The sequence below is a fragment of the Acomys minous genome (assembly GCF_964271855.1).
Source record: "Acomys minous genome assembly, chromosome: 2".
Classification (NCBI taxonomy): Eukaryota; Metazoa; Chordata; class Mammalia; order Rodentia; family Muridae; genus Acomys; species Acomys minous.
Genome location: NC_140484.1, coordinates 108,611,969 through 108,618,137, shown reverse-complemented (window position 1 = coordinate 108,618,137; position 6,169 = coordinate 108,611,969). Strand labels below are relative to the sequence as shown.

Below are 6,169 nucleotides of genomic sequence, written 5' to 3'. Positions count from 1 at the left end.
CCTGGGCGGGGATGTAGGCCCCTCTGAGCTGCTGCTCGCCACCACCCGAGCCCTCCTGCCTCTAAGCCTACTCCTGACAGTCTAGAAGGGCAGCTGTAAGCCTTGGGGCCCAGCCTTGGTTCTTTCCCTCTTGGTACTAGGGACAGGGAAACAACTTCTGTGCAATGTGACAGGTCCCATTTTTCAGTCCTGTTTTTATTCTTCCAGGTTCCATGGGAATACCAGCCTCTCCTAGACCCAATCAAGGGACTTAGATCCAAACTCTGCCTTCTCCCACGTGGTCAGTCTTCACAGGTTTTCTTGACGTCTCCCACAGACCAGCCAGTGTTCTGGGCCGTTAGCTGCCTGAATGAGACAAATCATTCTTCCAAGCGTTTTTCTAATTCCCTTTGTGATTTATAATTTGAGTTATTATGGAAATGTATTTTCTAACTTTTCAAAATCTATGTTTGTCTCAACTTTTCATTCTGGAAAATAACAATTTAAAGACAGCTTGGAAAAATAAAAAGTAGAAGGCTGAGAAGCTGGCTCAGTCTCTAAGGGCCTGCCATGAAAAAAAAATTGGATCCCTAGAAGCCTTAAGAGGCCTGTGCAGTGGTGTGCCTGTAATCCAGGGTGCTGGTAGAGAAGTGGGCGGCAGATTCAGGAGAACCCATCAAGCCCATGGCTTGGCTGACATGCTGCGAAGCAGTGTAACAACAGAGAGACCAGGTGTCAGCAATGCTGAAGGGCAGAGCCCCAACTGAGCTTGTCCTCTGGACTCCACAGTATATGTGTGTGCGCATGCATATAGATGTCCAAACAAACTTGTACTTTTGTTAATGTATTAGTTATATATGAGGTCGAAAGTACAATCACGGATATTGTCAAACATAATTATTAATTACATCAGATAAGATAAAAGAAAACTGTGGCATATTTAACAGTTATCAAGTAGATAGTGTAGTTAATGTACTGTTTTTTTCCTCATGTAGATTTCATTTTCTTCATACAGACTGCTCATACCAGGTTTGTTTGTACTAGAATGATTTTTTTCTTTTTAGTTATTTCATGTAGGATCGATGAGTTATTTGTGAATTTCCCCCGGTTTTAACTACTTAAAGACTATCTTTATCTAAACTTAATTTTAGTAGTATTATGTTCTTGGAAATTATATTGGTGGGGAACTCTCACCTTCTTTAGCTCTTTGGGTATGCAGTCCCTCTGCTTTCTGAAGTCTCTACTTCTTAGTGAATGCTAGGCATTAATTTTATTGGAATTCATTTGTGTGTGATTATTTTTATCCTACTGTTCTTAAGGTTGTATCATTGGCTTTGACTTCAACACTTTAAAGTGTCAAGGTATTTATCTTACTTGGAGTTTGTTGAGCACCTTGAGCATGTGGTTGAACATATATCTTTAGATTTGGCTGTGATTTCTTCAAATATAGTTTTTTTTCTATAATTCCCTTTGCAGATGCTATGTCATACCTCAGTTTATTCTATTTTTTTTGAGTCACCATTGTTTATTTTTTCTTCCTACTTTTAATATGGTATAATCTTTGTAAATATATGTTAAATATATATTTAAATAAATTCAATTTTCCCCCTAATCCACTCAGACAATATAGCTTTTATTCTATTCATTTGCTACCCTAGGGTTTACTGCTCCCAACATCCTTTGGATCATTTTTCTGACCCTAGAACTAATCCATAAGTGGAACCAGGATTACAGCATTGAGTGAATAAATGTGTAGAAAATCACTGAAGACATCTGTTGCTTCAGAGAATTTAGGAAGTAAATCAAGCATGTCTGAGAGAAATTGGGATGCCCCCCATCATAAATATGAGGCTATTACACAGAAAACAAAATTACCAGAGCTTGATTAGGTTCTATGGAGTTAAATTGAGTATTAAAAAGAAAAAGTAAGGGTTCTTTGAAACCTGAATATTTTTGTGGGAAAAATTTGTTTTATAATACACTGATGGAATTTAATTTCTAATTTTGCCATATATCAAATTTAATTCACCACTTTGTGTAATATTTACATATTAGAGCTATGCTTTCAGTTTGATAAGCTCCATGTAAAAAGTGGGGTACATGAATCAACTACTCTTGAAACCACACTTTGTCCTCTGAACCTAAATTTATGATAGTTTACTCCCAAAGACCACCCACAGTCAGTCCTGAAGCCCCACGCAACTTTTATTTGCTGGTTTCAGTTCAGGTGATGTATAATCCTGTGAGCAATAAGGAAAGAGATGAAAACAGTGGGGAGCTATTGCTTTCCAAGAGACAGAGGAGTGTGCTTGTATTCTCATCAATAACATGCTGGTAAGGAAGAATCAGCCAATAATATCTAAGTAGTTTATCTGGATCAGAGTATGCATCAGCTCTCTTATGTTGTTACAGTAATCTCAACAGATTCTGAAATGTGTATTATTAGTCCCACTTTAAGGAAAAGAGACAAAATTCTGGTAAGTTCCATAAGGAAGCTTAAACTAGCTGTTTTTGTTTCTTTGTGTCTTCCTTTGTTTGTTTTTCTTTTTCTTTTTCCTTTTTCCCTCCTTCTCTCACTCTTACCTCCCTCTCTCTCTCCCTCCCTCTCTCTCTCCCTCCTTCCCTCCCTCCCTCCCTTCTTTCCATCTTTCTTTCTTTTCATATCTCATTCATCAATTTCCATTTTCTGCTCACCCACCACAGGCTATTCTGCATACATCTGCTGCATTGTTCATTCAGACACATAAACCTGAAAATGATTGTCATGTTTAAAGTTTTCAGTGGCCTTCCATTACTCTCAAAATAAAGCTCAAGTCCTTGTCCACCATCTGTTGTTTTATTTAGCTTTCTATCACTATAACAAAATATCTGAGACAACTAGCTTGTAAGACAAGAAAAGGCTCATTTCAGCTTACAGTTTTGGAGGGCTTAGCACATGGTCAGCTCCATGATTTTGGTGCTTGTGATAACAGTGTATCATTGGAAACACATTATACATTAAAACTGCGTATTCATTTCCAGGAAGCAAAAGGAGGAAAGAACATGTCTGGGGCACTATAATTCTCTCTAACAGTACAGGATATTGTCAGTGACCTATAGTCCTCCCATAGGATCCCACTCTTTGAGAGGTTCTATTACCTCCTGATAGTATCACTCAAAGTGTCTAGCATATGACATGGGGGTGCTAATCATTCAAACCATAGCATGTGGTGACTGCCTCCTCTGATCTTTTCTCCTATAGTCAATGCCCAGAGGAAATCAAATATACTTGATTTCCTCTGCCCTCCCACCTAATTAATTATTCTTAGCATGTAGAATATATTCATTTTTCATTTTCCTGGATGGATATACGATGAGTAGGTGGATGGTTAAATCCCAGTGAACATTAAGAAAGCAGGAAAAAAATCCTACACAGGTTTATCTGAAATCTATTTTATATTCATTATATTCAACTCACCTATGCGGCTTTTATCAAAAATTCAAGTGACACCACATGCTGGCGAAGATGTGAGGAGAGAGGAACACTCCTTCATTGCTGGTGGGAATGCAAACTAGTACAACCACTTTGGAAATCTATCTGGTGCTATCTCAGAAAAATGGGAATAGGGCTTCCTCAAGACCCAGCTATTCCACTCCTTGGAATATACCCAGAAGATGCTCCAGCACACAGCAAGAAAATTTGCTCAACCATGTTCATAGCAGCCTTATTCATAATAGCCAGAACATGGAAACAGCCTAAGTGTCCCTCAATAGAAGAATGGATAAAGAAACTGTGGTACATATACACTATGGAATACTATTCAGCTATTAAAAACAAGGAATTCCCGAAATTTGTGGATAAATGGATTGAGCTAGAAATGATCATAATGAGTGAGTTAACCCAGAAGCAGAAAGACTCAAATGGTATATACTCACTTATATCTGCATATTAGCCCAAGGGGCATGTCCCACGAAAGCCTTTATTTACCAGGAAACCGAGACAGAGGGGAGGACATTCTAGTGGGACTCTAAATGATAGAAGCATGGGAGAATGGCAAAGTAGAAGGATCCAGAGGGTCCTAGAAGCCTACAAGTAGAACATTATGATAGGCAGATTTGGGCTCAGGGGTCCCGCTCAAACTAAGGCACCAGCCAAGGACAATACAGGTGGTAAACCTTAAACCCCTACCCAGATCTAGCCAATGGACAGAACATTCTCCACAGTAGAGTGGAGAGTGGGATATTACTTTCTCACATACTCTGGTGCCTCACCTTTGACCATGTCCCCTGGACGGGGAGACCTGGTGGCACTCAGAAGAAGGACAGCAGGTTACCAAGAAGAGACTTGATACCCTATGAGCATATACAGGGGGAGGTAATCCCCCTCAGGAACAGTCATAGGGGAGGAGAGTAAGGGGAAAATGAGAGGGAGGGAAGAATGGGAGGATACAAGGGATAGGATAACCATTGAGATGTAACAAGAATAAATTAATAAAGTAAAAAAACAAACAAACAAACTGCGAGTTTTCTGGATTTTTGAATCTTGGTTTACATTCAGTGTAATTTACCCTTTTATGATGTACAGTTCAGGATGTTTTGAAATACACACACAGTTATCTCCCTATAACTAGATTCTCAAGCATCAAATACTTGTATCCCTTTAAAGTAGCAAATCACCATCTTTTCAGGCTTTGCCTCCTCCAGAAGGTCACATAAATAGGATAATATTGAATATAGGCTTTTGGGTCCATTGTCTTTTCATTTCAGTAACATTTTAAAATTCAGCCATCTTGCTTTATGCAACTTTAGTTTGTCCTCTTTTGTTACTGAGTTATAGTGCAGGAAATGCTATGCCTGTTTGTGCCTTCTGCAATGAACAGACATTTGCAATATCTCCAGTGTTTGGCTTTCATGACTAAAGCTTCTATGAACAATCATGTCCAGGACTTTGAATAGATAGATATACATGTCTCTTTCTCTTGAGTGAAATTGCTTGCTCATTTTATGTCCTTTGCCTAACTGCCTAAGGAACACTCAAAGTATCTCCCCCAAAGGCTATACTTTTTGTATTTCCCCAAGAGGATTTCAAGTGTTGATTTTTTAAAACACACTACTGAGGATGGTGATATTAGGAATGTTTTAAATTCAAACATTTTAAAAGGCATCTTATTGATATGGTCTTCAGAAGAAATCCTGAGATGAGCCACCAAAATGATACAGTATATGGGTCTTGATCACATTTCTTTTCCTTGTCAGAGAATTACAAAGTAGGAAAAAGCTGGAGCAGGTGGCAGCAGAGAGATTTCAAACACTGCAGACAGAATCAGCAGTGAAAGAAAGTTGTTTATTCTGGGGCGAGTAGACACATGCCAATAGCAGAAAGACACAGAAAAGGGCTCTCTGCAAAGCAAATGGGTGGGGAGCGGGTAGGGTGGGGGGTGAGAAGATGGATGACTGGGCACAGGGACGTGACTTTAAAAGCCGAAAAGTCTAGTCTCTTCTCAAAGATGGGATTTTAAAGTCTCTGAATAAGTTTCCTCTCCCAATTCAGGGTTGGTCAGTTCGAATAAAGGCAGGAGAGCTGACTGGTCTGCCACAGTTGTGTGACATGTCCTGACCCAGCCCTGAACCTGTTGAGCCAGTCCAGTAATAGGAGCCCTACTGATAGGAAACTGAAGCTTATGAGGCCTTTGTTTTAAGTTGTCAGGCTTTTGTCTCACTCAAGTCAGGAGGGTGAGGAAGAAGTCATCCATCTTGGAAATTCACCACCTTTATTTCCTAGCTGTGACTCCTTTCCGGATCTGCCTGCCAGGGAGTCGGTCTCACTCCTGGTTTCTGATTGTTATGGCGGTTGTTGTTGTTCCTTTGTTTGTTTGTTTGCGGATGAGACAAGGTCTCATGTGTCCCAAACTTGCTTTGTAACTAAGAACGACCATGAACTTCCGGTCCTCCTGCTTCCATATCCCAAGTCCCAACTCCTGGGTTTTATAATGCTTGAAACCAAATTCAAGGCGTTGTGCATGCTGGGCTCATATTATACCCATTAAGCTCCATCTCCGCGTCTCACTGTTGTTAAGTTGTATTTTTCCAGTATCTAAGCACACGTTCTTCTTCAGGTCCTTATGCGTTTGTTTTGTGTTGGTTAACTGTTCCTAGGCATGGGCCCTGCCATGAAGTGTGGTTGCTCTGAAGTGAGAATCCACTGGAGAAA

At 39.9% G+C, this 6,169-nt stretch overlaps 1 long non-coding RNA gene across 1 annotated transcript; it reads left to right on the top strand.

The window, feature by feature from the left end:
* The first annotated feature begins 204 nt into the window (after window positions 1–204).
* On the top strand, window positions 205–1,340 carry LOC311580401. Its single transcript, XR_014773452.1, has 3 exons — window positions 205–280; window positions 975–1,008; window positions 1,299–1,340. It is a non-coding gene; the product is annotated as an uncharacterized lncRNA (long non-coding RNA).
* The last annotated feature ends 4,829 nt before the right edge of the window (window positions 1,341–6,169 follow it).